The following is a 16,753-nucleotide window of genomic DNA, read 5'->3' on the forward strand; positions in this document are numbered from 1 at the left end:
AAATCTGGGATATGGCATTGTATGAGCTTATATGATTTTCGAGTATCCTTAACGATTTCGAACGGTTCAGCGAGCAAAGTTAAGTTGATAAAGAATATGTGAATGAGCTAAATGACTCAGGTAAGTACGAGATTCATACGAGTATTGAAAAGAGGAAGTATTTGATGAACTCGATTAAGATATTGAATATATGTTCAATGTGAAAAGGTTTGTAAATTTGTATGTGTTAGCTATGCTTAGCATATTTGAATTGATTTGCAAATGTTCATATGATGACTTTATTTGTATATGGCTTAGTAAGCTTTTAAAGCTTATTGTGTTTATTTTCCACTATTTTATAGATTATAAAAGCTAACTCAGACTTGGGGATCATCGGGAAACGTCATCACACTATCGATCATCTCGTTGGTTCTTCTAAGAGCGTTGTATATATGGTATATGGCATATATAGGCTAGTGTCATCTTGGTATGTTTTGAGTTATGATATTAGCCATGAGTTTTGGCTTGTAAATGTTGGTGTGTATGGCCATTTAAGTTGGCTTGAATTATACGTTTGATAAGCGATATATGTGATGTATATAATGCCTTATATGTTGGCTTGTTTTGGTATGTTTGTCATGATTGTTGATATAGCTTAATGGTTGTTCATTTGGTTAATTATTAGATGATGTATTAATGCTTGGAAGATTGGCATATTGTGGTTTGATTTTGAGATGATGATATGGTGCAATTTGTGTCATGATATAGATGATAATTTGATGAGGAAATGCATTTAGAACTTAAGTAAGTCTTAATGATTTTGGCATATTAATTTGGTATGTTTTTGAATAAGGAATTGAGTAGTTAGGATGGTTGCGAATAGATAGCATGATATGTGAATGGAATAGCATGTTTTCGTTGCTAAAATATGTATTGAAATGGTACCATATGGGTTGCTTTGTGTGCATGAAAGAAGGGTAGCAATTTTGCTTTACAAATGGCTTATTTTTGTCCACACGGGTAGAGATACGAGCGTGTCTCTCAGCCGTGTGTGACACATGGTCATGCTACACAGTGGTTTGTCCTCTAGGGTAACCCTTCGAATTAAAGTCAGTATACCCCACAGGTTTGGCACGGCCTAGACACAGGGGCGTGTCTACTGGTCGTGTGTGGTACATGGGCTGGGACATGGTCATGTGGTCAGCCGTGTGATCCAAGTCAATAACCTCTCCAATTTTCCCACGGCCATGGCACATGAGCGTGTTCTCGGCCTTATGGTACAAGTCAGTATGTATGCCCTATTTTTACACGGCCTATGACATGGGCATGTTTGATGACCGTGTGAGGTACACTGCCTGTTCACATGGGCGTGTGACCCTTATATGTTTGATAATTTTTAAGTTTCCTAAAGTTTGAAAATGTTATCAGTTTAGTCCTGAACCACTTTTAAGCATGTTTTGAGTATGAATATATAAATGTATGTGAATGAGGTGTGTTATCTGGTAATACCTCGTAACCCTATTTCGGTGACGGATACGGGCTAGGGGTGTTACATTTAATTGGTATCAGAGCTACAGTTTTGTAAATTCTAGGACTAACATAGTGAGCGAGAGTCTAGCTGTACACACCATATATGTAAATTGCAATAGGGTGATGATTCCTAACAGTTAAAATGTGTTTTTATATAGCAAATGGATCCCGATTGAGCTATAGCTGAAGATGTTGAAAGTAACGCACTCGCTCCCACTCAGGAGGCAGTGCAATCTAATTCTAGACTTGTAAATAGTAGTCAAGGGGGAGAAGCTAAGCAAGCCTTCTTCCAGATGATGAGTAAGTGGTTATCAGGGTTCATTCGAACAAATCTAGGAACGCCCGTGTATCCCGCTCCTAGCTGTATTTTTCGTGAAATTTTAAGTTAGTATCATCCATAGCCTGTGGACACGTCCGTATGTCCAGGCCGTGTGGCACACATGGCCGCATCGCACGACTGTGTGCTCTCTCGTTCGCTTCTCCTACGCTTGTGTGTCTTCCACCATGCCCGTGTTCTGTAGTCAGGCTTGTCGACGGCTTTTGAGCACGACCGTGGGATATGCCCATTTTCCATTTTAACTTAAAAATTTCAAAGTATGTGCTCAGGTTCGACACGGCCTCAGGCACACCCATATTTCATGACCGTGTGGGTTACACAACCGTATCACACGGCCGTGCTGATTTATAGCATTTCGTCCCTCTGCCAATATTTGGGAAATTGAAGTGCAATTTCACCACAGTCTGAGACACGCTCGTGTCCCATAGCAATGTGGTTCGCACTGCCGTGGCTAGTTATCGTAGCCATTGTGTCATCCTGTCTTGGGAAAATGTTTGTCCTGTTTTAACAAGGCCATGGACACGCCCGTGTGTCTAGGTGTTTGCCACTGTCGAATGCCAATACTAAGGTTGTAATAGTTTACACGAGTCAAAGCATGCCCGTGTCTCCAACCCGTGGTGAGCACGTGGCCTAGGACACGCTCGTGTGTCAAGCTGTGTGTGTCAAAAATACCTGCATTTAAACTATGAAAATTGAATGAAAGAAAAATAAACTTATTTAGTGGGGTTAGTGCTTGGGCTGCCTCCCGAGGAGTGCTTATTTAAATTCTAAGCTCGACTTTACCTTGTGGTATATTTAGGCAAGTTTTTGGAGCCGTAGCTCTTCTCTATAATCTTTAAAATCCTCGCCGTTATAAAGTTTAAGACGATGTCAGTTTACCTTGAAAGTGACGTGGGTTGGATGACTTACCTCTACTGTGCCATATGGAAAAACGGTTTGGACTACGAATGGACCTGACCATCGTGATTTTAACTTCCCAGGAAATAATTTAAGCTTTGAATTGTATAGCAAGAGAAGGTCTCTAGCTTCAAATTGCTTGTGTTGCTTTAAACGAGCATCATGGTGGCGCTTCGTTGCTTCCTTGTAAAATCATGAATTCTCATATGCATTAGCTCGCCATTCATTTAGCTTGTTCAACTGCATCAACCTTTTCTTACTTGCAAGTTTGAGATCAAAGTTTAGAAACTTTATAGCCCAGAATGCTTTATGTTTTAGTTCAAACGGTAAATGACAACTTTTCCCATAAACAAGTCTGTAAGGAGATGTTCCTATGGGGGTCTTAAAAGAAGTTCTATAGGCCCATAAAGCATCATCTACTTTCATTACCCAATCCTTCCTATTTGACTTTACAGTCTTTTCTAGGATACGTTTAAGCTCTCGGTTTGTTACTTCGACTTGACCACTAGTCTGAGGATAGAAAGGGGTGGCTATTCTGTGGTAAACTCCATATTTCTTAAGGGTTTTATCAAATTGAGCATTACAAAAATGAGTACCCTTATCACTGATAATTGCTCTAGGTGTTCCAAATCGAGAAAAAAGTTTCTTGAGGAACCTCACCGCCACTCTAGCATCATTAGTAGGTAAAGCTTGGGCTTCCACCCATTTGGACATATAATCAATGACTACTAAGATGTATTTATTCCCAAATGAGCTAGGGAATGGACCCATAAAATCAATACCTCATACATCAAATATTTCACATGAAACTATATACGTTTGAGGCATTTCATGTTTGGAGATATTACCTGTTCGTTGGAATTTATCACAAGAACATACCTGTTGGCGTCTTTGAATGGTGTAGGCAAATAAAAACCTGATTCGAGCGCTTTATGTACGGTCTTAGGCCCACTGTAATGTCCTCCAGTCGGTCCTGAGTGGTAATTTTCTAAGATTTTAATTGCTTTTGACTTTGTAACGCATATTCTAATGACTTGATTTGCACACATACGGAAAAGAAAAGGATCTTCCCAAAAATAGTTTTTTTTACATTAGTAAAGAATCGTTTCTTTTACTGATGTGTCAGCCCTTTTGGCGTAACATTAGCAGCTAAATAATTCGCAATGTCTGCAAACCAAGGTTCCTTGGAGTCAGATTTAGCAAAGAGTTGTTCTTCGGGGAACGAGTCATTTATCTCAAGCTCCTTAAGATGTGGGTTTTCTAATATGGATAGATGATCTGCTGCAAGATTTTCTGCTCCCTTCTTATCTTGAATTTCTAAATCGAATTCCTGCAACAATAATATCCATCTTATTAGTCGAGGTTTTACATCTGTTTTAGTAATGAGGTATCGAAGAGTTGAATGGTCAGTGTAAACGACAACTTTAGATAATATTAAATATGGTCTAAATTTATCAAATGCAAAAAACCACAGCTAGCAATTCTTTCTCAGTCATTGTATAATTTTCTTGTGCAGCTTTCAATGTCTTGCTAGCATAATAGATCGATTAAAAATGCTTGTCTTTTTGCTGTCCAAGAATCGCACCTACTGCAAAATCACTCGCATCACACATTAGTTCAAAGGGTAAATACCAATCAGGAGCAACTACAATTGGAGCATTAATTAATTTATCCTTAAGAGTATTAAATGCTTCTAAACATTCATGATTGAAATTGAAAGGAACATCTTTTTCCAGTAAATTCGTTAAAGGCTTAGCTAGTTTAGAAAAATCCTTGATAAATCTTCTATAAAATCCAGCATGACCTAAAAAGCTTCGAATAGCCTTAACTGAACTAGGGGGAGGAGTTTCTCAATAGTTTTAACTTTTACTTTGTCAACCTCGATCCTCTTGCTAGAAATTTTATGGTCTAACACAATCGGTTCACGAACCATGAAGTGAAATTTTTCCCAATCCAGTACAAGGTTCATTTCCTCACATCTTATTAGAACTCGTTTTAAATTTTTAAGGCAAAGATGGAAAGAGTTACTGAATACCGAGAATCATCCATAAATACCTCTATAATGTCTTCCACGAGTTCATCAAAAATAACCAACATGCATCGCTGAAAAGTAGGAGGGGCATTACATAATCTAGAAGGCATTCGTCGATAAGCAAACATACCGTATGGACATGTAAACGACAATAATACATATGCCCAGATAATCTTTCCAACATCTAATCAATGAATGGTAAGGGAAAGTGATCTTTTCTCATGGCATCGTTCAACTTCCTATAGTCAATGCAGACTCTCCATCCCGTGACTGTGCGTGTTGGGATCAATCCATTCTTCTCATTAGCCACAACAGTCATGCCTCCTTCCTTAGGGACAACCTGCACAGGACTCACCTAAGAACTGTCAGAAATAGGATAAATAACTTTAGCATCTAAAAGTTTAATTACCTCAGCTTTTACGACTTCTTTCATGTTAGGATTCAGTCATCTTTGAGCTTGCACACAAGGTTTATATTTATCTTCCATTAAAATTTTATGTGTGCAAAAAGAAGGACTGATACCTCTTATGTCAGAAATCTTCCAAGCTATAGCTCTTTTATGCTCCTTCAATACTTGAAATAACTCGTCCTTTTCGATTGGCTGTAAATCTGAAGCAATAATAACTGGTAATGTGGAATTATTTCCAAGAGACACATATTCTAGCTGATTTGGTAGTTGCTTTAATTCCAATTTAGGAGGTTCTTCAACAGAGGGTTTTAATTTAAATTCATTGTTTACCTCAATACCCTTATAATTCTTCTGTCCCAGTGAAGACTCATTAGAATTTAATTCAGCTTTTGTCTTACCTAACATAGAATCATCGTCATTTACCTCCTCTCCTTGTGCAAGACATAGTTCCTATGTGTGCTTATGAGCGATTTTCTGTAATAAATCTTGAATAGCATGATCAATAGAATCAATAAAATAGCAAGAGTCATCTTGTTCTCTAGAAAATCTCATGGCATTATAATTTTTGAAAATAATCTTTTTGTCACCTACCCTAAGTACAAGTACTGTCACCCACATCAATAATAGCCCTAGCAGTGGCTAAAAATGGGCAACCTAAAATTAAAGGCACCTCAACATCCTTATCCATGTCAAGCACAACAAAATCAACAGGAAATATAAATTTATCTACTTTTACTAATACATCTTCAATAATACCCCTAGGATATTTAATATCTGTCAGCTAGTTGAATACTTATCCTAGTAGGTTTTGGTTCCCCAAGGCCAAGTTCCCTGAACATTTTGTAAGGCATCAAATTTATGCTAGCGCCTAAATCAGCTAGTGCCTTTTCAACATTTAAACTACCAATTAAGCAGGAAATAGTAAAACTTCCTGGATCTTTCAGTTTGGTTGGTAGTTTATTTTGGAGTATGGCTGAGAACTCACTGTAGACAACTCTTCAAACTTCTTTTTATTTTTTAGAAGCTCCTTCAAAAATTTTACATATATAGGCATCTGCAAGATAGCTTCAACAAAGGGTAAGTTGATATGCAACTATTTAAAAAGTTCAAGAAATTTATCAAATTGTGTGTCTATGCGGTCTTTCTTCAACTTTGCTGGATACGAGATTGGTGGTTTATATTCCCTCAACACCAATTTTTCATTGTTTTTAGGTTTTACCTCCTCATCCTCTTTCCTATCAGCTTCTTGTAGCAGCTTCCTTTTAGATTCAGTTAACACTTCCCCACTCCTTAGTGTAACTGCTTTCACATGCTCTTTTGGGTTGGCTTCGGTGTTACTAGGCAAGCTCCCTTGTGGTCTCTCTGAAATTGTAACGCCCCAAATTTTAGGCCTAAAAGTTTTGGGATTTGAGCATAGGGACAATGAGGAGGCTGCACGTATGAGTTTGGCTGCGCATTTAAGTGGTAGAATAGGCCTGCGGGTCTGGGGTTGAGTGAGTGCTAGCATACCTCAAGGTTCTGAGTTCGAGTCTTTGTATGGGCATTTTGGAAAAACATTTTATTTATTTCCTTTTGTTTTTAGGTTAAATGATTATTTTGTTATGGGTTTATTATTATTATATGTTTTTATTTTTATTTGGTTTTTTTCTATTTTTTTCACGTTCTTTTCTTTTTTGTTCTTCTTCTTCGGTTTTCTCTTTTTGGCTCTCTTTGTTTTCTATGAAATCGGTTGTTGACTAATTGTGGAATTTCGCTCCTCTGTCGTCATCTTTGATCACATATCAGGTGTGGGATTTGAACCTTGTTTACAGTTTCCTTTTCTGTTTATTTTGTTTGCGAACATTTATTTTCGGCTTTTCTTGATTAACTACTAACCTATTGATTTTGGGTTTTTAGTCGATGGAAGTGATGAGAAATCTTCACTTTTTGGTGGTTGTTGATAGGGAAAAGGTTAGGGACAAGTTTGGTGGCTAAAATAGTGGTTTCGGGGCTGTTTTGGGTTGGTTTCGTGACCTCTCTAATGGCCACACAGACGTGTGCCTTGGCACACGGTCGTGTGGATTTGGAAATTAGGGTTCCGGGCAAAATTTAGGTGCGATTTGGGGATTTTTGTCGAATTTCCATTACATGGCGGTGTCCCTTGGGTACACGGGTGTGTGGGTTTTGGAATTAGGGTTTTGGGTGAATTTTGGGGCCACACGGCCGGACCATACGGGCCTGTGTCCCACACGGGCATGTGAGAACTCCACACGGCTGCGTCTTTTCTGTTCTTAATTTTTAGCATTTTTGGACAGTGAGTTACACGGGTTGTCCACACGGGCTTGTGCCCCCTCCACACAGGCGTGTGGGGCCTTTATATGGGCGGTTGAGGCCTCCACATGGGCGTGTAAACCCCCACTTAGCCTGAGCAATACCACACGGTAAAGACACACGGCCATGTGGTTCTAACTTGCAGAATTATTGTATTATGTTGATTTAAGTGTAATTGTGACTCTGTAAGTGTCAACCCTCGACTCAGCTTTACTGAGGGTAATTATGACTCTGATCTGGACTTCATATGTATGTCATATGTGATTGGTTGTGTGACAAGCTAGATACTTAATTCGAGTTATGAGTGTGTGCACATGTTTGATTCTGTATTGACTGACTGAATGTGAATGGTTATTCTGATTAAATGTCTGGAACTGGTATTCTGAGTTGGGCATCCGCATGCATACCTCTGCATACAAAGCTTTTGGGGTGGGATGTTGAAGAGAAGGGAGATTTACGATTTGGCAGTTTATCTGCATTCTAATAGCCCCTAATACCCAGAGGGTCATGGGCGGTCCCAATACCCTGAGGGTTGTGGACATTACTGATAACGGTATAGCGGTTTACCACCTTGTACTGTATTACGTGTACGTTAACTATGCTACATACCAATATCTGATCTGGAAGTTATACTGCATGTCTATATTGCAGTTCACCGCATAGCACAATGTAGCTTATACACTAGCATTGCTGCGTAACATATCTCATATGGTAGTTATAATGCATGTCTGTATCGTGATATTCTGCATGGTATTGTACAGCTTATTGATAGCCCTAATACCGAGAGGGTCATGAGCGGTCCTAATACCCTGTGGGTCGAGGACAATATTGATTATCATCATTTTCGGGCAACCCAGGATGATGTTCTGTGGTGTGTAAGGTTGGATGGGCTTTTCGAGGTCCTGTTCGGAGTGGAGGGATGGGTGGGTCTATTAAATCCCCACAAGAAGTGTAGGGTTGGACGGAGATGGTGTGTTGGTTAGATGGGTGGGTTATTTTATAACTCATTTGCACTTATATGCATCTGTGTGATTCTGTGACTACAATATCTGTTTGACTATTTGACTAAAATATTTGATTGTCTGATTGACTGAGAAGCCTGATTGTATTATTTGACTGAAAGACACTCATGTCTAAAGGAACCTTGTGTGATAGGCTAAGGCCCAACCGATTCTGATTTTGGAAAAGGGCTTAGGCCCAGTTTGTGACTACTAAGAATTACCATTATTGGGTCTGACAGAGCCATATGACTATAAAGTTACATATGGTCTATTTTGTTATAGCCGGTCTATAAGTATGGTCCGCTGCTGAACTATTTTCAGGTTTACTATATCTGTTTCTGCTTCAGTAGCTAATTGGTTTAATCTCACACCAAGCTCGTATAGCTTACCCACTCTTCTGTTTCCCCTTTCAAGTACACTTCAGAATTTTGGATGCTGGGCTCGGTATGCGGAGGACTCAGGCAGTATAAACCATTAGTTTGTGATTTCAAATTTTTATTTTGTTACTCAGTTGAAATGCAAAGTTTTAATTTTGTGGTACTATTTTGGCTTTAAAACTTAATTGTTTTATTATTCCAGTTTTAAATACTTAATATTAATGTTTTCAGAAATTGAATTAGGAGTGACTGGTTTTTGTAAGATTTTCTCACGATCACTTCAGTGATCAATGTAGCATTCCGAATTCGGTCTAAACTTCTAGGCTAGGTTTGAGGTGTTATAGAAATCATTTTAGCCAGCTGTCCTATTTGATTCTCGAGCCTTGAATCAATGCTTGTTGATTTTTAAGTGCAGTTTCAGTGTTCTGAAAATGGGTTTCCACCACTGAAATAAACTTTGTCATCATCTCTTCAAGGTTTGGCTTTTTAACTTGCTAGTAAGGTTGTTGTTGGAAGCCTGGAGGGGGTGGTGGTCTCTGATTCCCTTGGCCTCCCCATGAGAAATTTGGGTGGTTCCTCCAACCTTCATTGTAAGTGTTACTGTAAGGATTATTTTGAGGTCAAGGATTGTTACCTATATAATTTATTTGCTCATTCTCCATGTTTGGTCCGTAGGTTAGATATTCTGAATTGCTCATTCCACCTCCACTTGCATCGCACTGCATTGTTGGATGTACTTGCGTAGAACCAAATAAACCATCAATCTTTTTATTCAAAAGTTCTACCTGATTTGAAAGCATCGAGTCGACATTAAAAATGCCGGCTGCTTTTTTTGGCTTTGTCCTCATGACTTGCCTCTGATAATTGTTCAGTGACATCTCTTTTATGAACTCATAAGCCTCTTCAGGTGTCTTATTATTGATGGTTCAACCAGCAGCTGCGTCGATCATTTGTCTGGTTGAGGGATTCAAACCGTTGTGGAAAGTTTGAACCTGTATCCAAAGAGGTAACCCATGGTGAGGGCACGTATCTCTCCCACGCATCATAAAGTGTTTCTAAATCCATCTGCACAAAAGAAGAGATATCATTCCTCAATTTTGTCATTTTAGCTGGCGAAAAATATTTAAGCAAAAATTTTTCGGTCATTTGTATTGACCCTCATGGTAACGAGTTCAACCACTGTTTAGCCTTATTCTATAATGAAAAGGGAAATAACCAAAGGCGAGTGGCATCGTCAGAAATGCCATTGATCTTAAAGGTGTCGCAGAATTCCAAAAAATTTACTAAATGAGTGTTTGGATCCTCGTCTGCAAGCCATCAAACTGAACAAACTATTGTATCATTTGAATCGTGTTAGGTTTCAGTTCAAAATTATTTGCAACAACAGCAGGTCTAACTATACTCAATTCAGTTCTTGTTAAATTGGGCTTACCATAGTCATACGTAGTACGAGGAGTAGGATTCTGATTTACTAGATTTGCGACAACCACAGGAGGCAGTGGATGTAACACCCCAAACCCGGCCCAGACGTTATGGCCGAATCTGACGTGCCACATTGGAGTTGAAAACCCACGTTCCATTTTAGTGTTTTTAAAAAAACCATATATTTTGTTGAGTTAACAAAGTGTATGAAAGCTAGGCACCAGGTAGGTATCCGAGAGGAGGTGAGCCATGAAGGCTGCTTAAGTACCAAGCTCTTTGATTGGATCCAATCCTAGACATGCCCACAACCATAACCACACTTTGTTATACTGAGTTTAAATTTGTTTAAGTGGACGTCTTTGATAAATCAATTAATCATAATGTTGAGATATTTTGAAAACAAGTATCGTTTTGTAAACACGTCCTAAGTCTAGCCCATTTGAATAATTATCAACCAGGTTTGAAGTTATTAAAAATAAACTTATCCCGAAAAGAAATAAAAGAAAAGTTAAAATTGGCCTTATTACAACCCAAAAATAAATAATAATTGAAGGAAATTAAATGAAAACCAACGCTTATTTAAAAGCCCAAAGATGAACACCGTGGCCATTCTCAATCCCTCCATTGAGTTCCCACATCAAGGCTCACCGCAAGGTTAAGGAAAGGGGTGAGTTTGGAAACTCAGTGTGCAACAAGCCCTTCGAGCCCAAAACAATAACAGCCTGTTGGGTCTAAGCCCAAATCCAATCTCAAACATGTACTGGGCCATAGCCCTTTTCATATTTCATAACACTGGGCCAAAGCCTTTTCAAATTTCATATTCTTGGGCAAGCCTTTCTCAGAAACGCAGTATGGCCCATAGGCCCATTTCAATATCATGTATAATGTCGTTGAAAGAATGCAAGCCCAATTGGGAGACTACTCAACCCACCATCCGTTACTCTCCACCGTACCAACCAACACACCATGTGGGATTAACTCGACCCACCCCGCCATAACTCTCCTTTGGCAAGATAGTTGCTTTATCATATAACCGAGGCCTAGCCTCTTTTAATAAGCGGGCAAAAGCCCTTTTAATAAGCGGGCATAAGCCCTTTAATAAGCGGGGCATAAGCCCTTTAATAAGCAGGGCATAAGCCCTTTTCACTTCCTCCATTCATATAAAACCCAACCCAATGCATTTATGAATACATCATGTGCATATCATACATATCATGTGCATATCATCCATACAATGTTTATCAAAATCCCATGTATTAAATTCATATATAAACCCTAGGGGTATAATGGTCATTTTTACCTAGGGGCAAAATGTTCATTTTCATGTTATAAGGGTAATCTTGTAATTTTACAAAAAATTAGGGTTTCCATGTTCATTAACGGTTACTAACAATTCATGGGTGCAAAACAGTGATTCTGGCCCATTTTTAACGAAATCGAGTTATTGGGCCTAAAACCCCTAATGGGCCCTACTTAGCCAATTTCGTCATCTAGACCCATTTAGCCTATATACACAACAGTATTAACAGTCTTAACATGCAATTTAACAGATTTTTGTTTTCTACCAATTTTACCCAAATGGGCCCGAAAGCCTATTGGGCTCTATTGCAGCCCCTCGAGCCCAACTTACCGTGAATTCCAAAAATCACGTTCTTACCGTTTCCATTGTTCCCGATCATCATCTTATCGATTCTAAATAACTAGTGAGCGTTCGCTTGCTCACAAGTCCTCGAAATACCAGAATTTCGACATTTCGCCTTTTCGGCATTTATCGCTTTAACCTATGAAAAAGGGTTCGTTACACACCTGATTTGCGATATTCCTTGACGAGATCTCCTATGCGATTTCTCCTATAATCAACCACTTATAGATTAGACCATGTTAATATTAAACCAAATCGAAAACTACCTATTATCATCACTTACACATTCGGCCACCATCCACAATGGCCTTTGGGTTCATACCTTTGCCGAAGTTGATGACTAGATTTAGTCACTCCGATGATCCAAGCTTTTCACACACTCCTCGATCGGTAGCCTTTAATCCTCACTAGTACCAACAAACCAAATAACACCAAAAACCCTTTTAGCCTTAGTCGACGGAGGGTTTTCACTTTTCTTAAACCACAAGATACAAATGGAAAGAAGGTTGAATACTTACCAAGAGATCTACTCGTTGAAGAACGTTCCAAATACCTTCCTACCCCATATCCGTTGTGAATCCAACTTAAACGTGCGTAGAAAATAGATCTAAATATTAATTCCCAAATCACTAAAATATGAAGCTTTCGGCTTTTCAACAAATTTAATCTAAGCTATTACGAGGGTTAGTACACACCTGTTATGGGTTGAAGTTGAAACGTTTCCAAAATCAATCGCCTACAATAACCACCACCTGTCACTCAAACTTAACTAATCCAATATCAATATATGTAAATCCTAAGTACATCAGTCATACGGAACATAAGGGCATATTCATCATTTTACCATACAGGGGTATTACGGTCACTTTACCCTATAGGGGCTTTACGGTCTTTTTACCTATTAGGGGTATTTTAGTCATTTCATCCTACAAGGGTGCTTTGGTAAATCTACAAACCAAGGGTATTTCAGTAATTTTGTAAACCAATGGTATTTCTATAATTTTTAGAAAGTCAAGGGTATTTTGTAACTTTGTAAATCAAGGGTATTTTGGTAATTTTACAAATTGAGGGTATTGCTGTAATTTCACAAACCAAGGGTATTTTGGTAATTTTACAAACTAGGGGTATTTTGGTAATTTTACAAACCAAGGGTATTTTAGTAATTTTGTAAATCGAGGTAAAACAAGAATTTCAGAAATCAAGGGTAAAACAAGAATTCTATAAATCGAGGGTAAAATGGTAATTCTGTAAATCGAGGGTAAAACGATAATTATGTAAATCGGGGTTAAAAGGGTAATTATGTAAATCGGGGGTAAAATGGTAATTATGTAAATCGGGGGTACTTTGGTAATTTTACAAGTCGAAGGTATTTCAGTAATTTTACAAATCGAGGGTATTTCAGTATTTTTACAAACTAAGCGTATTTCGGTAATTTTAGTAAACTAAAGTATTCTAAACAGGGATAACAATACGAATGGGCCTAAAGCCTATTCTCGGCCCAAATGGGCCCACACACTCGTGTGGCCCTTTTAGCCCAAATCTAGCCACAAATATTAGATTCACCTAGCCTAGCCCAATATTTACTACATAATCAAACAACTTATCCAATTGGGCCTGTAGGCCCATTAGGCCCACATGACCCCTTTCGGCCCATCACGGCCCGAAGTAGCCATCCTACAACTAGAGTAGTGGGAAATACACACCTGATAGGAGACTGGAGTTAATCCACACTCCGAGCACTCTTAGCCGACGCCCAACCCAAACGAGCACGCCATACAGCGAAAGGGATCAGCCAAGAAAGGTACCTCTACTCTCCTCATGGTTCTCTCTATTTAAAGCCGACCAGATCCACTCTTATGTTAGCTTCCCGATGTGGGATCCCTCCAACATTAGAGTTTAAATTCAACACCAACTCTTGCCGCCCCCTGTTAGCAAAATAAATGCTCTTTGCTTGCCATGGGATTCGGACCAATGCCTCCCCTTAAATGCTCCACACGCTACTTGCCACTAAGCCACAAGGCTTTTTGTGTCATATTTTATCCCCAATTAATTATAAGGTCTAAAGGCCAAAGTCCAGGTTCCCTTTAAAAAACCCAAAATAAATTGCAAGAGCCAAGGCTTGAACCCAGGCTCCCATACAACCTTAATGACGCCACAACCACTAGACTACAAGCTTCCTTGTGTCATTTATTTAACATAATAATTTAAAAACCCTCATCCAAGCATCCAGGTTTTTTTTTCACTTAATACCAAAATTTTTGCTAGAGCCCAAGTTTGAACCCAAGATTTCTCTAACACTTCTCAGGGCCATTAACCACCAAAGCGGACATTTAATTGTGTCATTTCATTGCACAATTAAATACCTATATAAAACCTCCTTACGGACCCACACTCAAGGCCCAATACTTCTAGGCCCAAATTCGGGGTGTTACAGTGGATTATTTTGATTTTTAGCCATCTCCTCGGTGTTATTGGTATCGTCCTCGTGCTCTTTCTCTATATACCGTAGAATTCCTCTTATCTCTCTACAATTTCTACGAGTTGTGCTTTCAATTTCGCTGTCAAAAAGTAGAGGTCCTGATGGGTTTTTTCTAGTCATAAACTATAAAAACCTGCCAAAAGCAAATAAAAGAAAAATTAGTAATTAAAATAAAAATTAAATTAAATTGCAATAAAAATAAAAATGGCTAAAGTAATAAAAATTAAGTGTTCCTAATATCTTAGTCCCCGGCAATGGCGCCAAAAACTTGATGGTCGCTAAACTAACTAAAAAATTCGACTCAGGCAAGTGCACCTATAAAATAGTAGTATAGTTGTGGTGAGACCGAAATATCGTATCCACAAGGACTAAAATTACTAGTAATTACTATCCTTTTATTATCTAGCCTAAGAATTAAAGGGATGTTTTTAAACTAATTTAACTATCTAATTAACTAAGAATACGACGGAGACTAAAGTTGGACAATACTTTTGGAAAACTGATGGAGAAGATAATGGCCAAAGAAGAATCCACGTAGACTTCACTTAGTAGTTCTGAATTAGATGATTTATTCACTTGACTTAATCCGTAGGAATCCCTAGCTTGTGTTAATATCTCTCTCGAGACTAAAAACAACTAACTCTAGGTTGATTAATCGAAATCTCTTTCTAATTAAAACCCCTATTGTCGCATTAACTCGATCTAAAACCTAACACTATTCAAATGATATAGCAATTTGTTCAGTTTGATGGTTCGCAGGATGAGGATCTAAACACTCACTTGGCAAATTTCCTGGAATTCTGTGATACATTTAAAATTAATGGCGTTTCTGATGATGCCGTTCATCTTCGGTTATTCTTTTTTCTTTAAGGAACAAAGCTAAACAGTGGTTGAATTCGTTACCATGAGGGTCAATTATTCCCTTTTTCTTTTGCCGGCTAAAATATCCAAATTACGTAATGATATCTCTTCATTTGTGCAGATGGACTTAGAAACTTTTTACGATGCATGGGAGAGATACAAAGACCTACTGCGAAGGTGTCCTCACCATGGATTACCTCTATGGTTGCAAGTTCAAACATTCTACAATGGTGTGAATCCCTCGACAAGACAGATGATTGATGCAGCAGCCGGAGGAACCATCAATAACAAAACACCTGCAGAGTCTTACGAATTTATTGAAGAGATGTCACTGAATAACTATTAGTGGCAAGTCATGAGGACTAAGCCAACTAAAACAGTAGGCGTTTATAACGTTGATTCGGTTACTATGCTGTCAAACCAGGTAGAACTTCTAAATAAAAAGATTGATGGTTTGCTTGGCTCTTCGCAGGTTCATCCAGTAATGCACTGTGAAGTCAGTGGAGGTGGATCAAGCAATTCAGAATATCAATCCTATAGCCATAACATGGAGAACGAACAATTAAATTACATGGGTAATAATCCTCGATCTCAAAATAATCCTTATAGCAATACCTACAATGTAGGTTGGAGGAACCACCCAAATTTCTCCTGGGGTGGTCAAAGGAATCAAAGGCCACAAAATCCTCCGGGATTTCAACAACCACCTTACCAGTAAGAAAAGAAGCTAAACCTTGAGGAGATGCTAACCAAATTCATCTCGGTGTCAGAAACTCGTCTTCAGAACACCGAGACAGCACTTTAAAATCAACAAGCGTCGATTAAGGGCTCGAAACTCAGATAGGCCAGCTATCCAAACTAATCTCCGAACGACCACAAGGTAGCTTGCCAAGTAATACTGAACCCAACCCAAGGGAACAACTTAATGCAATTAATGTTCAAGATAAAGAAGGATTCATTGAGCCTGAGCCAAAACTGAGGCAAGAAATTGTGGCGAGCAGAGGTCAAGGTGAGGTAGGTCATAATAAAAACAAATTAGTGAATGTCGAATATAAACCTCATGTTCCATACCCCAATGTGACAAGGAAAGACCGTTCAGATGAACAATTTGGTAAATTCCTTAAACTTTTAAAAAAATTACACATTAACTTACAGTTTATTGAAGCTCTATCACAGATGCCAAGCGCAATGAAATTTTTAAAGGAGCTTTTAGCAAATAAGTGGAAGTTGGACGAGGTGTCGCATGTGGAGCTAAACATAGTTTGCTCAGCTATTCTGCCGAATAAGCTACCCAACAAATTAAAAGATCCAGGGAATATTACAATTCCTTACTTAATTGGTAGTTTAGATGTTAACAATGCATTAGCTGATTTAGGGGCTAGTATTAAAGTCATGCCTTACAAAATGTTCAAATAATTAGGTCTTGGGAAACCCAAACACACTAGGATGAGCATTTAGTTAGCAGATAAAACTATAA

At 38.5% G+C, this 16,753-nt stretch overlaps 1 long non-coding RNA gene and 1 other non-coding gene across 2 annotated transcripts; both read right to left on the reverse strand.

Annotated features, from left to right (window-relative positions):
• Positions 1-12,085: 12,085 nt before the first annotated feature.
• LOC128295305 (uncharacterized) lies at positions 12,086-12,538 on the reverse strand. Its single transcript, XR_008285665.1, has 3 exons — positions 12,455-12,538; positions 12,259-12,343; positions 12,086-12,144 (listed from the first exon to the last, which is right to left on the reverse strand). It is a non-coding gene; the product is annotated as an uncharacterized LOC128295305 (long non-coding RNA).
• A 2,827-nt stretch (positions 12,539-15,365) lies between these two features.
• LOC128296189 (small nucleolar RNA R71) lies at positions 15,366-15,471 on the reverse strand. Its single transcript, XR_008286737.1, has one exon. It is a non-coding gene; the product is annotated as a small nucleolar RNA R71 (small nucleolar RNA).
• Positions 15,472-16,753: the final 1,282 nt, after the last annotated feature.

Source organism: Gossypium arboreum, chromosome 7, assembly GCF_025698485.1.
Source record: "Gossypium arboreum isolate Shixiya-1 chromosome 7, ASM2569848v2, whole genome shotgun sequence".
NCBI lineage: Eukaryota > Viridiplantae > Streptophyta > Magnoliopsida > Malvales > Malvaceae > Gossypium > Gossypium arboreum.